This window comes from Trichechus manatus, unplaced genomic scaffold, assembly GCF_000243295.1.
Source record: "Trichechus manatus latirostris isolate Lorelei unplaced genomic scaffold, TriManLat1.0 scaffold00016, whole genome shotgun sequence".
NCBI classification, from domain to species: Eukaryota; Metazoa; Chordata; class Mammalia; order Sirenia; family Trichechidae; genus Trichechus; species Trichechus manatus.
In genome coordinates, this window is record NW_004443952.1 from 23,505,231 (window position 1) to 23,521,203 (window position 15,973).

At 47.6% G+C, this 15,973-nt stretch overlaps 1 pseudogene; it reads left to right on the forward strand.

The window, feature by feature from the left end:
• Positions 1–10,434: 10,434 nt before the first annotated feature.
• The window catches only part of LOC111819702 (mRNA turnover protein 4 homolog), a 94,123-nt pseudogene continuing 88,584 nt past the window's right edge, over positions 10,435–15,973 (forward strand).

Here is a 15,973-nt window from a genome sequence, read left to right on the forward strand (position 1 = left end):
TTTCCCTTTTTAAATATAATTTAGTTTTTATTTGATTTATAGACTCGGTCCCAGTCACTGAACTTCATTCGGCTTGGACGGAGTATTGATTTTCAATAATGATGGAGCAGAAGAATAAAGAGATGACAGCCACACTTGGCTGCAGACCCAGGGCTGGCTGAGGGCTGCAGGAATTCATCATCTCTGGGGCAATCACTCAGGCCGTCCCTGGCAGGGCAGCAAGCCGGGGAGCTCGGCCAGGCTGGGACAGCCCAAGCAAGCCTTTGATAACAGGAGCTTACCAGACTGCGAGGCCTGGGCTGTAATCCTAGTGTCACTGAGGCTAATCATCTACCCATCCAGCTTTCTCACAAGAGGTGGAAAGGGTCCCTGGAGCTAGCTAGAGGAAGGTCCCACCATTTGGATTGCAAGGAGGACAATATGGTTCTGTACAAAGGTATGACCAGGAAATAAACGAATGCAAAGATAAATAGATGATAAATGGTGAAGGGGGAAGCAAGTGTGCTGGGAACGCGTGCTGATTCTAGTGCGCCCTCTCTTGTCTGGCTGCAGAACCTAAAATCAGTACGGGTGACCTATTTTCACTCCCCAAAAGAAATACATCGAGCTTTCTCTTGCCTCTGGACCTTTGCACATGCTGTTCCCTGGATGGTGTTCCAGCCCTCTCTTTGCCTGGCCAACTCCTACTCATCCTTCAGGTCTCAGCTTAGTTGCCACTTCCTCTGAGAAGCCTTTCCTGATTCTCCCTGTCCCACCTCTAGTTAGGTGCCCCACACTGTGCTCCCACAGTATCCTATGCTGACCATGTTATGGTATTCACCACACTGTGTTACAACAGCTACATCAACAATGGCATAGTTCATCCTAAAAAAGGCCGGACTTACTGGACCGATAGAGACTAGAGGAACCCCCGAGACTATTGCCCTAAGATACCCTTTGAACTTGGAACTGAAGCCACTCCCAGAGGCCACCTTCCAGCCAAATAATAGATTGGCTTATAAAATAAACACTATCATCTCTGAGTAATGTGGTCCCTTAAATATCAACATATGAGACCAAACGGTCAACGTTTACCCCAAAGCAAACATGAGGAGGCAAGGAGGGGAGGGGAAGCTAGATCGATGGAAACAGAACAAACAGAATGGAAATAATGAGAATGCTGACACATTGTGAAAATTGTAACCAATGTCACCGAACAATTTGTATAAAAATTGTTAAATGGGAACCTAATTTGCTGTGTAAACTTTCACCCAAAACACAATAAAATATGTTTAAAAAATGTAATAGTTCACTCTTTCAGCAATTACAATGGTCTGTTTTCTAACTGTATCACCTACTTAACTCCCAGCTCTCTGAGGGCAGGGACTGTGCCTGGCTTGTTTGTCCAGTGTCCTGGTATAGCAGATACTCAATAAATATTTGCTGAATGAATGATAGCTGAAATGAATGATTTTCAAATTATCCAGTGATTCAAAGCATACTTATTGAACATCAGGCACATACTAACATTGTGGGTAGGTATTGACAGTGAATTAAATTTTTTTATTTAATCCCCTTACCAGTTGCCATTAAGTCCATTTTGGTTCATGGTGACCCCCAGATATGTCAGAACAGAGCTGTGCACCATAGGATTTTCAATGGCTGTGACATTTTGGAAGCAGATTGCCAGGCCTTTCTTCCAAGACACATCTGAGTGGGTTCAAACCGCAGATCTTTTAGTTAGTACCTGAGCACTTAACTGTTCACACCACCCAAACCCAAAACCAAACCAAACCCATTGCTGTTGAGTCAGTTCCAACTCATAGCAACCCTATAGGATAGAGCAGAACTGCTCCATAGGGTTTCCAAGGAGCAGCTGGTAGATTCAGACTGCTGACCTTTGGTTAGCAGCCGTAGCTCTTAACCACTGTACCACCAGGGCTCCCATATTAACCCCTTTAACAGTCCCTTAATTTCATATGTGGTAAAACACTCGAGAAGTGAGGTGACCAACTCAAGGTCACAGAGCCAGGACCTGACAGGATCTCCTAACTCCTACTACCAGTTCTGCCACCTTCTCACTCAGAAAACTCAACTGGCCCTTTCTCTCTCCCAGGACCCCACAGTTTTCTCCTCTGTAGGATGAGCGGGTCAACCCCAACAGTAGTTCTTAACCTTTCTGAACTGATGAAAGCTATGAACTGAAGCCCCAGGAAATACACATATGCACAGAAAAAATTACACACAATTTCAGGGGATCATGGGCCCCCTAAAACTTATCCACAGCTCTTAGATTAAGAAGCACCCCCAAACTCACCTATCAAGAAGACTTTACTAGCTGTCACGTTCCCAGGATGGTTTATGATTCACCCACTGACATCGATTTTATAAAGTGGCAAAATTCTCTCCCATTCTTTTTTCAAAGCCTCCACCTCCCCACCTCTTCCCCGCCCGGCTGGCAGTTCCTCCCTGCCAGGAGACCCTATTACCCCCAAGCCCCTGGGTCCTACCAGACTGTGGCTGCCACACTGAGCCCTGACCCTGATTTATTCTCCAACTTCTCCGGATAAGAAGTTATGCGTAACTGCAGGGTTCAGCCTCTGCTAGAAGAAATGGCCAAGTTTCTTCCTTAACAAATAAAACCACTACCGTTCGGTAATTCCCATGGTTCATGAAAAATGTGATTTCCTTGCCGCAGCAAATGTGGAGGGCGGGAGATATAGAGATGCTCCCACTTTGGTCTGTGGAAAAAACCATAAAAATATAAATCAGCTAGATAGATAACCTTCTCCTCTATTCATTATCTGGGCAGGCCAGAGCTAATGTGTTTGTTTCTTAAATCCTCAGATAGAATCCACCCTTCCCCCTCAGGAATGGCTGCACTTCTATGAAATCCAGCAGGAACATTGCAACAAGGAAACAAACCATTCAGTTCCTGGAGATTCTGCTAATTTTCCAGGGCCTTGAATGCCAAGCTGAAAGGTTTACCCTATAGTCCAGTGAGTCTTACCTAGGGGCATTCAGGATGGGGCAGACAACTGATGAAGGTGTTGATGAGGGTTTAGGATCAGAGTCTCATGTTAGAAAGACCACTCTGGGTGTGGGTAGGAATCCATCCGAAGGACCGAGAAGGACAGGAATTGAGGAGTCTGGGGAGAGGTCTCTTCCTGTCCCTTATTGTTCCCACAATGGGGATGGCAGCATGGTCAATAAAGATATATCCAGATAGGACACACTGACCCCCTTCAGATAGGCATGCCCAAGGAGATGTAAGGGGAAGTCATTGGGTGCAGCTTCTTGGAAGACTCTTTCAAAGAGGCTTCTTAGCCACTGAAACCCTTTTGCCCCTCAGCATGTCTTCTTTTTTGTCAAGAATGCAGATGAGATGGCTGGTGCAACAGCCGCCTTTATGCAACCATAGGAAAAGGCCAAGAGACCCACAGAGACCTCAGCTCTGACATCCTTGAGCTGCTGAGTCAATGCCAGATACTGCTTGCTTCCGGACTTATCATGTAGGAAAAATTCCTGTGGGGAGAAGGGTGGAGAAGTTACGTACGGAAGTGGATGTACACGTCTAGAGCTCTAGAGAGTCCTCTGCACATACATGGGGGTGATAGGAGCCATGGGGGTGAGGAGTGGGAGGAAGGAAAGAAAGATAGACAGACAGGCTAGAAAAGTAGAGGGCCCTGGAGAACACCAAGCAAACTTCAAGAAACTGGTCGAAGAATAGGCACCAGCAAAGAGAAAGCAGCCACAGAGGGATGAGACGTTTGGAGAATGGGGAGGGGAGGGGCAGAGATTTTGGAAGTGCTGTCACCAGTAGAAATGACAGAGAGGACCAGTAGCCAACATCAGAGACGGGGACTTGGCAGTGATCCTGCCAGAAGGGCTGACCATTCTAACACATTAATGCCGGTATGCCTGAGGGCCCTTCTGGTTGTCCTGTGCCCTTAGACCCTCCCTGTAGGACTGTGGGTACCCCACGGACTGGCACCTCCCAGAAGTTTGCCTAGAGAACAAGACAATGGAAAGGGAATATTTTCTTCCTCTGACACCTCAACCAGGAGATATTTTAGATATGATTACTGCACACATGCTTAAACTTTCTCCCCGTTCTCAGCCGGTATTCATATGTGCTTGTTGATCTTGTTCGATTTGCTTCTTCTTTGCTCAAAGGGCATGTGGCTGGGTGTTCAACACCGGCTCTGCCCTGATGTTCTGTGGGAACTCTGGCCACTCACTCGACAAGTTGAAGCAGAGCTGAGGCTAGAGCTCAGGCCCTCTGATTTCAAATCCATCAGGCCTCAAGACCCATGTGTGGAACATTTCTTAGGTCTGGGTTTTAACAAATGCATTCGAAGTTGGCGTGCTGCCGATGTTTTGCTGGCTTGGGGCGGATACCAGGACATTTTTTGCAAATTGGGCACTCCATCATGTAGAAAAACAGATCTTTTCAGGAGGTAAAACATCTGGAGTTACCTAGCATGAAAAGAGACTAAAAGGCCAGGTTACACACTCAACCCACAGCTCTCCGGGTTTTAATGATGCTCAAAGATTGGAAATGTTCAGCAAATCTGTTTGTTGCTGCTCTGACTTCCAGTGTTCCCCTGGGAGATGCTGCTAGTTTTCTTCTGTCTTATTTAACCCAGTAGGACTCCTAGGGATGGATGTGTCTTCTGGAGCTTGAGCAAACTCCTCAGCAAAGCTGCAGATCTCACAGATTCATAAGTCATTAAAATACGCTTCTAAAAATAGAAGTAGCCTGAGAAGGACAAAGGTCTAGATCCACTCAACCCAGCCACACGTGGCACCTTTTTCTTGATACCAGGCCTTAAACTCCCTGGAAAAACAGCCCATGTGGACGAGTATTTGTGGACTTCTGCTCCAGGCCAGAACTGCAGTCAGGAAATCCAGCAATGAATTTGAAGACTGAAAAAAGAACAGGAAATGATACAGTGAGGACTTTGCAAAGCTCTGAAAGCTTGGGTAAGGTTTGGCCAGAGATTTGCGAAGGACTGGCGCCCTGGTCTTGGAGTCAGGAAATCCAAGTTCCAATTCCAATTCTGCACCGACTGTCTGGATGCCCGTTAGCGAGTCTCTTCCTCTCTGGGCCTCGGTTTTCTCATCTGTAAAATGTTGTTGTGGTGTGCCATCAAGTTGATTCTGACTCACAGTGACTCTGTATGACAGAGTAGAAGTTCCTCATAGGGTTTTCTACGCTGTAATCTTTATGGGAGCAGATCTCCAGGTCTTTTCTCCTGCAGAGCTGATCTTTCTGTTAGCAGCCGAGTGCTCAGCCATTGTGCCACGAGGGCTTCTCCATCTATAAACTGAGCTCTTAAATCACTGCGCCACCAGAGCTCCTCATCTATAAAATTAAAAAAAAAACCATTGCCGTCGAGTCGACTCCAGCTCATACAGACCCTATAGGACAGAGTAGAACTGCCCCATAGGGTTTCTAAGGAGTGCCTGGTGGATTCAAACTGCTGACCTTTTGGTTAACAGCTGTAACTCTTAACCACTACGCCACCAGGGTTTCCAGCTATAAATTAGGGATGGTAAATTCCAAGCCCTACCTGCTTCCAGAGTTGCTGGGAGATAGTAGGCTTGAAAGCAGTACAGATGTGAGGCATCAGTCCATATAAAAGAACCTGATCTCTGGTTAAGACAGTCCGTTCAGACAGCCTGTGGGGCTCTGAGGGCGGTTCTCAGTGGCTCTTTTGTACAGAAGAATGTGTTTTCCTCTGGAACCAGTAACAGTTGCTGTCAAGTCAATTCCAACTCGTGGTGACCCCATGTTGTCAGAGTAGAACTATGCTCCATAGGGTTTTCAGTGGCTGCTTTTTTAGAAGTGAATTGCTAGGCTTTTCTTCCAGGGTGCCTCTGAGTGGACTCGAACCACCAACTTTTCGGTTAGCAGTACAGCGTGCTAACCATTTGCGCCACCCAAGGATTCCTTCCTAAAGGACCCTTCTTATTGTTCCTGAATACGTATTTCCCATTTAAATGAGTGCTCAAAAGGATTGTGGCGGGTTACTCCTGAAGCTAAGTTGGAAACCATTCCCTTCCCTAGTCTAATCACCAAAGGGTTGAGATTCAGAAACCTAAGGGTGGAAGAAAGATACTTAACTTTTTCAGCTGCAGGGGCTACTGCCGATAGCCTGTATTTGGAGTGATTAAATATGCCCACATAAGGAAAGAAATATTGGTAGGCCTGTGTCCACAGTTAGAGAAATTGGCTGGGTCTCCAGAGTCACTTGATCATGCCACTTCAGGTGTCTCTGTGTGCAGGGGGGCAAACCAATTTCATATGTTCAGGAAATTTCCGATCTTGTGTATATGTGTGTGCGCGTGTGAGCCCTGAGCATATGCACACGAGTGTATGTGTGAATGTGAGCATGAGCGTACATGGTGGTTTGTGCATTGCATGTGTACACGCCTGTGTGTGCACGTCTACATGCATGTGTGGTATGTGGGTACGTGTTGTATGTGTGTGCATTTGTGGGGACACACGTGGACCCGTGTGCTTGTGCATGTGCGTATATGCCCACTCTCTCCCCTAAGGAGGGAGTTTGCTCGATTGTACCAGGGCCAGGAGGTGATTTAATAAGCACTGGGTCTCCTTGGCCAACATGCTGAGCTATGGAAATGGCAAAGCCTTTCCAAACCTGAAAGACAGATGAATTCATTTTCAGGTTTTGCTGTGAATCGGTGGTTCCTGGAATGGCTAATGGCTTTGAGAGGCAGCATTTGCAGCCGGTAGTGTCAGAGCAGCTGTGGGATTAGTGGCTAGGGGATGATTTAGGATAGCTATTTGGGAACATCTACCATTTTCCAATAATGCTTGAGAAATTGCCTCACCCGGGAAGAGAGATTTCAGGAAGGCCTGGAACGGTGACGGAGGAGGCCGGTGAAATGCAGATTCCTCTTGTCTGAGCAGCGTGGCTGCAGGCATCAGAGAGCCTGAGACTCCAGACACCTCTAGGTAGACCAGCTCCATTGATCGTGCTGTCGCCCTCCCTCTCAGCCCTGGTCTGTGCACGCGCACATCTCCCCACAACTCCCCCGGGTCAGCCCCAACATCTATCTGATGAAATTAGTATTTGAAATACAATAAAGTGCTTAGTTCACTTGACTGTGACAAACATATTTAATCTCGGCCGATCGATAGTGTCAGAAAACCAGTGCCATTAGTTAAATTATTCTCTGGATTCAGAAAAGCAAACGGCCTAATTGAAGAAGGCAAACTCCCAAGGCCAGCTTTCAGTTACGGCACTCCTCACTTTGGGGGTTTGGAGGGCTCTGAATTTGAACTTTAGCCATAACCTCTTCCTCTTCAGCCACCACTCTCTAGCCCTTCTCTGGGCCTCAGGTTCCCCATCTGTTAGTATAGTGCAGAGATTTAAAGGAAAGACTCTGAAACTATGACCAGTTCAAATCAGCACCACTAGGTAGCTGAACTTGGGCAAGTGATTTAACTTCTCTGTGCCTCAGTTTCTTCATCTGTAAAATGGGGATGTAGATACCAGCGTCTTCGGGAGAGGCAGGTGAAAGAGCTCTGGCCTGGGTTCTTGTCCTGATCCTGCAGTGCCACAGTTTGACCACTGGGCTCCCTTCCCTCCCTCAGCCTCAGTCTCCCCATCTGTAAATGAGGAGGTGAGATGGATCAATTTGTAAAGTTTCCACAGTCCTGATGTTCCACAAGTCTCTGACCCTAATGTCCTTGTTAACGGACATGAGGGTTACTAGAGTGAGCTGAGGCAGGAAGGCTAAGTGTTCTTGGTAACCCTGGGGGGCTGTTCTTGAAGCAACAGAAATAATGTTTTTAGACATGGCGGGATAGGGTGGTAGGATTAAAAATATGGGAAGTCATGCTTTCTGGCTGTGAAATAAAATCAATTCCACATAGCTTCAGCCCATGAAGCCTCAAAGGCCTGATGTCTAGAGTGGGCCTGCTGGTGCCAGAGGAAGGAAGCGTCTCATTCACTTACTCATTCATTCAGTCAGTCATCCAATGTTCACTAAGCATCGTCTCTGTGGCAGATCTTGTACTGGGAGCTAAAGAAAGGACCAGCTCCAACCCTTACCCTTCAAGGACTCACAGACACATGAACAATCAACTGTAATATGATACAAAATTTCCAAAGCTGAAATGAACAGAGGGAGTCACTCTTCCTGGGGAGGCCTGAAGGTACCATTAGAAGTGGCCCTTGAAGTGTGAGTGAGATTTGGGCTCTGGAGAAGGGGAAGAACGTGCCACGCAACAGGAACAATAGGAGCAGAGGCCCGGAGGTTCAAGAGGGAGAACATCAGGACTGGAAATAAGAGGTTGAGGGAGGAGAGAGAGGCAGAGGCCTTGAACGCCATGCTTTGGTGATGGGCAACCACAGAGGGTTTGAATTTCATAAAGATTATTGTGGTAACAAGGTGGAAGATTGATACTAAACCGAAGAACCCATTGCCCTCGAGTCTATTCCAATTCATGGCGACCTCATGTATTACAGAGGGGTAATACTCCATAGGGTTTTCTTGCTTGTAATATTCACAGAAATAGGCTGCCAGGCCTTTCTTCCATGGCCTGCTGGGTGGGTTCAAACTGCCAACCTTTAGGTTAGTTGTTGTTAGATGCCATCGTGTCAGTTCCAACTCATAGTGACCCTGTGTACAAAGGAATGAAACACTACCCAGTCCTGTGCCACCCTCACAGTCATTATGCTGGAGCCCATTGTTGCAGCCACTGTGTCAGTTCATCTCATTGAGAGTCTGCCTCTTTTTCGCTGACCCTCTACCTTACCAAGCATGATGTTCTTCTTCGTGAACTGATCCCTCCTAATAGTATGTCCAAAGTATGTGAGATGAAGTCAGTCGTTGAGCTCAAACTGTTTGTGTCACTGGGGCAAACTGTGGTCAGGAACACCAGCAAGGAGGCTGCTGTGGAGATCCTGGTGAGAGATGATGAGACTTGAACTAAGACATTGACAGGCGGCAGAATTATCAGAAGCAGGAGGCATGGTGCCCAGGACCTGGAGATTGATTGGGTACAGAGTATGAAGGAAAGGAGAAGGCTTAGACAACTCCACGGGCACTGGTTGAAAGGATCTGTTCTCTAAGTCTCTGTCTTCAGGATAGCCATAGTCTCAGGGGCACAGTGAGTGTGTGCATGCATACTGCTATCCTCACAGTGACTGAGGCAGTGTCCCTCTCCAGACAAAGCTGGTGTTCTCCCTGCAGAGTAGAACGCCAGCGCTCAGGGCCTCTGGCTGCTGGAAGACTGCCTGGGCCTCCAGAGGCATTTCCACATGCTGCAGACTGAGGCTCACCATCCTCTATGGGGAGGTTAATTAATACTCTCCAGGACCCATCATTGTCATGGGAAAGTCCACCTGTTTCCAATTACCCGGTGGGTCAAGCTGATAAAATATTGGACGGAAGTAATTTTCCAATGAATAAAATATGTTGGGTTGGGAGTGTTATTTAAAGAGAACAACCTGACTAAGCACACATTTCCTGAGGGGAACTCCATGGGGGGTAGGGACCTGGCCCCTAACCTGGGCTCCAGTTCCCCAGGCTGGTGGACTTGCCAGAGCTCAGTTGGAAAGGACTGCAGGGGCCGCCTGAGCTGGAGTCCTCTCTTTAATCAGGTCCACTCAACAAGAAGTGGTCAAGCCACGGGCTCTGGAGTCTCACAGCCTGTTCTCTAAGTCCCAGCTCTACCATTTACTAGCCAGGACACCTTGAAGGAGTTCCTGAATAGTGGCCCGTCCACCTTGCCCTCTTTACAGAATCAGAGGAAAGCCTCCAAGGCTCTGCGTTCTTGGGACCTCCCCTGGATCCCCCTTATCCGGAGAGCTCCCTCCCTAGTAGGGATGGAGGTGGGGGAGGGGGGAGAGCAATTAACACCCTTCCAGTCTCTGGGTGACCGCCCTGCCCCCTGTCAATTACCTCATCAGGACCCACCTGTTTCTGAAAATGGTGACCAATTATCAGGAATAAGTGTGAAAGGAGTCTGCTGCCCAGAGCCTCATTACCTGCCTCTTCATCAGCCTGGGGATGGGGTTGGGTGGGGAAGCCCTGCTCCTTCCAGTTGGGGGAGGATGGAGGGGATGACAGATTTTCTGAGTGCGAATCTGCCCTAGGAAGGCAGGCAGGCAGCTCACTCTGCCCTGCCACTTAATGAGGCACAGGCCTTCGTGCTTCACTTTTTAAAAAGCATACATGTGTGTGTCTGGCAAATAATGTTTTCAGATGTTTGTCTGTATTTCTTCTGTGTTTTCCCTCCTGGCTCCAAGAAGGAACCAGGTCTTGCTCTCCCTTGACTCAGGAGGGTTGCTTATAGGCACCAATTCCTTCTTAGCTTTTGTTTTCCAAAAACCTGAGCTGCTTGAGGGGTGAAACTGAAAGAGATGCAACTCCCCACAACAGTCGGGGGTAGGCCTCCAGGGCCTGTGAGAAGCCATGCCGGGGGAGGAGGCCGTCTTCACAGGAGAGTGGCTGTGTGTCCCCAAGGGGCCAGACTCTCTCTTCACAGCATCCAAGCCCAGCAGAAATGTTCCTGGCACCACAGGTGGCACAGAGGCCACAGGGCTGCTGGCAGCGGCCACCTGCAGGTGAGGAGGGGTAACTAGGGATGTCCAGGACAGACCAAGGACTAGGAGCCAGTCTCCTCTTTTTCCTGTATCTTGTAGATCTAGGGAGGGCAGGTGCTCCCCTCACACTCCTAAATGGCTGACCCTGAATACCCTACCATCCCAGCAAGGGGCGGAGGTGGAGGCTGTGAATCTGACTTTTTAGAAAATAAAGTAATATGATTTGTCTTTCACATATATGCTTTTGAAAGAAGATACAGGGTGCGAAGGAAAGGAGAAGCCAGACACTCCCAGGATTCTGGGTTGGGTGACTGGGTGCCCATATGAAAATGACTAGAAAAAAATTCACTAAGTGTTAACAGTAGTTTTCTCTGGGTGGAAGAATTAGGGGTGATTAGTATTCTGGGGTTTTTTTTGTTTGTTTTTTCTAATTGATCTTTTATAAATTTTCTCTAATAGGATGTTTTACTTCAGTAGTAAGAAGAGTAACTAGAATCTATGTACCCGCCCTTCCGTGGTCAGTCGTTAACTGCAGGCTAAAGTGGAAATGCCTTGGCATCATTTTCAAGGGTGTTCCTGTACCCTGAATCTAACCTCCCTTCATGCTGCCCTCCAGAGTGGAGGGCAGGTTTGTTTGCTGTCCGGTATAATAAAGATAATGTCTTTCTCTGAGGAAAGATAAGTTTGCTTATAACAGTTTTGGGTTTTTGAAACTTGGGGTCCCTCAGTTTTGACATATACCCATGTGCGGCATCCCCCAGGCTGCTCTGCATTACCCCGGTGGGACTTGGGGGGTGAATGTGAAGCTCATGCTGCTTGCTAGACCATGAGCAATAAAGTCCTTTGTCTCTGACCTAGGAGTCTCGTGTCTTCTGCTAGTATCTGTGAAACTGGCAGGCTAACTTGTTAGCATGTAATTAGGGCAAAATCTCAGATCCTTCACAGTTCTTGGATGTGAAAGGCTGAATCTTATAAAAGCAGGCTCCAGTTTTCTTGAAGTTTTATAAGACTGTGAATAGAGCTGGCATTTGATGAAGAGCTACTGGACCCAGTTCTTTTTATACATCATTTCACTGAATCCTCCCCACAGCCCTGCAAAGTATGTGTGATGAACCCCAGTTTACATATGGGGAAACTGGGGCTCAGATGGGTGAGGGGACTTGCCCACAGGATGGACAATTTGAATTAGATGCCCAATTATTCTCATTCAGCCCTGATGCCTCCCTCCCAGATCCTAGCAGTGCAGAGTGCCTAGTGCAGCATGGGAAGCCCACTCCATGGCAGGAATCTAGGAGGCAATAGATGTTTCTATAGCAACCAGCTTCCCAAGGTTCACATCAACGCAGCATGCCTCAGGGCCTCTAGGCTGAAGTCTTGTCCCCAGGGAAGGGTTCTGGCTAGCCTCTCCTTGGTGGAATTGATTCAGAGACAGTTAGGAGAGAGCTCAATGCTGGCAATCATTGGAGACAAGGAAGTGCAGGAGGAATGTGAAATGGTTACAGTCCACATTGCCACAATGGATTCAAGCAACAAATGTGAACTGAAGACCTAGTATGTGCCAGACATTGTTCTAGGTATTAGACATAGAGCAGTGAAGAGGACAGAAAAAGCTCTGTCCTTATAGTGCTTCATTTTTAAAAGGGGACACAGACAATAAAGAGATAACGTATAATTTAATAAGAGCTAGCAACCCTATAGGACAGAGCAGAACTGCCCATAGGGTTTCCAAGGAGTGGCTGGTGGATTTGAACTGCCAGCCTTTTGGTTAGCAGCTAAACTCTTAACCACTGTGCCACCAGGGTTCCAGTGATAAGTACTACCAGCAATAATAAACAAAACAAAAATAAAAGAGGGTAAGGGGATAGAAAGTGAAGAAGGAATGATGGAGGAAGTTAAGGAAGGTCCCTCTGAAGAGAGAAGATTTCAGGTGAGATCTGATGGAAAGAAGAAGTGAGCCAGATAAACATGTTGGGGAAGAGCATTCCAGGCAGAGGGGATAGCAAGTGCAAAGGCCCTGGGGCAGGAGTGTGCGAGCATGTTTGAGGGGCACCGAGACAGCTAGGTGGCTGTGAGGAGTTGCCAAGGGTGAGCCTGGTAGGAGATGTGGTTGGCTGGGGAGGTGAGAGGAAGACCCTGCTGCTGAGGCTGGACGATGTGTTTTTATATTCTAAGGCCCTCCCACCACTGCATCTTCCATCCTGAATTTCCTCACTTGCAGCATGAGTTCAGTGAGATCATGTGTCTAAAGCATGATATCCTGTGCTTGGCGGTGGCTCCCGTTATCATCATATGTTTGTTATTGCTTAATCTCAGTGTCTTCTGCTAGCTCTGCTCCCATTCCTGCACCACCGGAATTCGATGCTGTCAATGCAGGAGCTTGGGGACTGTGAGCCGAGGCGCCAGTGAGGTGGAGGGTTGAGTCTTTACCAGTAATTACCGCTCCCGGGAAGCGCTCTTGGCTGGGCTCTGCACTCAGCGTGGCGAGGACGACAGCCACTTGTCAGAAGCCTCCCAGAGAGACCATCTGGAAATTAGAGCGGCCCGACTAGGGAGCGGCTGGAGGGGGAAGGGCGGTGCGGGCGCCTTTGTCATTAGGCAGCGAGAGCTGGAGGGATCGCTCCGGTTTAAATTAAGGATTTAATGAGATGAGGCCAAATAAGATGCAATTAAAAAGACACTTTAGAGCTGGCAGACGACCAAGAGAGGCAGTAATGACTTTCCTAGAAGGGAATCCCACAGGCTGGGGGGTGGGACGACCAGGAGGACTTGGGTTTTCCACTCCTGGAAACATCCGGGGTGGGGGATGGGAGGACAAATAGACTTAATCACCAACATCCTGGTGTTGGGCGAAGGCTCGCTGGTCCTCCATGTCAGGCCCTGGGAGATCGCTAAGGCCTGTGGTTTCCAAACTGGCGTTTTTGGAGCCCTCAGGGTCCAAGGAAGGCCAAGCACCGTCTAACCGTTGCTGTTAGGTGCCGTAGAGTCGGTTCTGACTCATAGGACCCTATAGAACAGGGTAGAACTGCCCCACAGGGTTTCCAAGGAGCAGCTGGTGGGTTTGAACTGTCAACGTTTTGGTTAGCAGACACAGCTCTTAACCACTGCACCACCAGGGCTCCAGTATATCTTAAATTATTTTACATCTTGAAAGAAAAAGCCTGTGCATGCTCCCCAGTTTTAGCCCACGGGAGCCCACAGCATGCGCACTCTCCCAGTTCCACTCAGACCTCTCCAGCCGTCCTTGAGCCTGCCACCAGGTGGGTTCTGAGCAAACGCTGCATTGCTTGGGAGGGCTGTTCTTGTGCACCGGTCCCCGCTGTAATTCGGTCCGGACATGTCACCTTGTCCCTGTGGGCCCGCTCCTCGGTGACTCAAGTGCTGTGGCTCAATTAAATGTCTGGCCCAGCTAGAAGCCTGCTGGGACATAGCACAGAGCTGGGCAGGAACAAGGGGTAGGTAAAAATGCCACAAGTCTTGATACCGTTGCATCGTAAAAACCTCTGATTGCACAAAGAAGTTTAAGGATTTCTTGTCTGACTTTTGTTAAGTCAAATCGATTCTGTTTGGTAATGTAGGGTCACACTGTTACCCAGCTTACAATTCTCCATGAAGTGTTCAGGATAAATTTGAGTCCTAAAGCATGGACTTAGCATGCAAAACAAGATAACTCTGACTGTTGAGAACATTTGAGTGAAGAGCTGTCAAAAATGGGCACCAAGGTGGCAATTTTCTTAAATGATGATCCTGAACCTCCTTCAAGCTACATGTGAAAAGCATCTTTCTGCCCAACCATGAATATTTAAACCAAGAAACCTACTCATCATCTTCCTCCAAATTTAGTAATCACTGTTTAAGAAATGCGAGCAGGGCCTAGCTATTATTAATAATTCAACCTTGAAACAAACAAATGAACAAAAATAATGGCCTATTATTCCTCTTGAAGTTCCTGGATCAGTTTAACTGAAGAGTGTTCTGAAATTGTAAGGTAAAGTGTTTTGAAAATCTGTTACCATTTGCAACTAGTTTTTGGGGGTGAATCAGGATTTTCATGACACAGTGAAACCAAATCAAAATACAGGAATAAGTTGGATGTTGATGCTGCTGAGGGATTGCGACTGTGATTCATAATGTCCAATTTCAGATTATTTGGGTTCTTGAAATAGCGTCATGATTGTCATTGGCTGACTTTATAATAAGTAGCGCTTATAAATTTGAACGGAAATGTAAATTTATAATCAAGTCACTAGATTGTCAGTTTTATGTAACGGACTTCCACTCACAAATGTGTTTGAATATTGCTGCTGAAATGGTTGGAAATGGCTGACCTAGCTGAACCCTGTCATTGTACAATCAGGAGGGGCAGGGGGTTGTTCTGGGCCACAGAGTGAGTCAGCGGCAGGGTTGGCTGGGAAGCAGGGTCCCCTGACCCCCAGCAGTGCTGGAGTTGTAAAGAGGCCATCACTTCACATCTCTGCCCAGCTCTGTCTACTGTCCATGCCTGGTTCATCCCTCTTCCCTCAGTGGGACCCCTGTGGCTCTCCCACCACAAAGAGAGACCCTCCCACTGTGACTAAGTTTCCTCCTTCAAAATTCTGGGCAGATCAGAACAGCAATTTCAACCCCTTCTCCCTAGAGCCATCATGTCACATGAAGGAGTCTTGTGGCCCACTATAGGGGGGGAGGGTAGTCTGAGCAAGTCCAGTGCTAGCCCCCAGCCTCACTTCAAACAAAGCTTGAGTTTGGAGAGCTCTGACACTGAAATCTCTGAGTTCAAAGCCCACCTCTGCCTCCAACCAAATGTAAAACAGTTATAGCAATACGCCTGCCCTATTATGAAGCCTTAAAGAATCAATGCATGTAAGGCACATAGAAAGTAATCAATAACTGTTAGCCATTGTCACCTAGTTTAGACATAAGAGATTGATGTAAGATTTCAGTTTTTATAAGGATTTGACTGCTAAGGAATGTAGGACAAAAAGCTGGCTTAGAGGATAAATTTAAAATGTTCTATCCTGGCATTTGTGGTCCTTGCTCTCTGCTCTGTCTTCAGCCTTTTCCAACCCTTTTCAGGGACCCAGGTGCCAGCCTCAGTGGTCTTTCACTGTGCCCCACTTGTGGCTACCTGCTCAGGCCTCCAGGCCTTTGCTCCAGATGCTCCCTGTGCCCGGAGACGCTTGCTCACCTCTCCAGGCCTACCTGCTACTTCACCTCTTCCCAGGAGTTGCCCGGGATCCCTCAATGCTGACAATGCCAGAGTCTCTATAGCAGGAGTTTAGGGGCAGCACTGTATTCAAGGAGTGAGGCATGGTGTACCAATTGTCTAGAAGCTGTATTTTATCTTAGTTGAGTTATGTGTTTATTTGGGGAGGCTTTGTGTGGGTTGATGGAGATCATGGGAAACTCAAGCA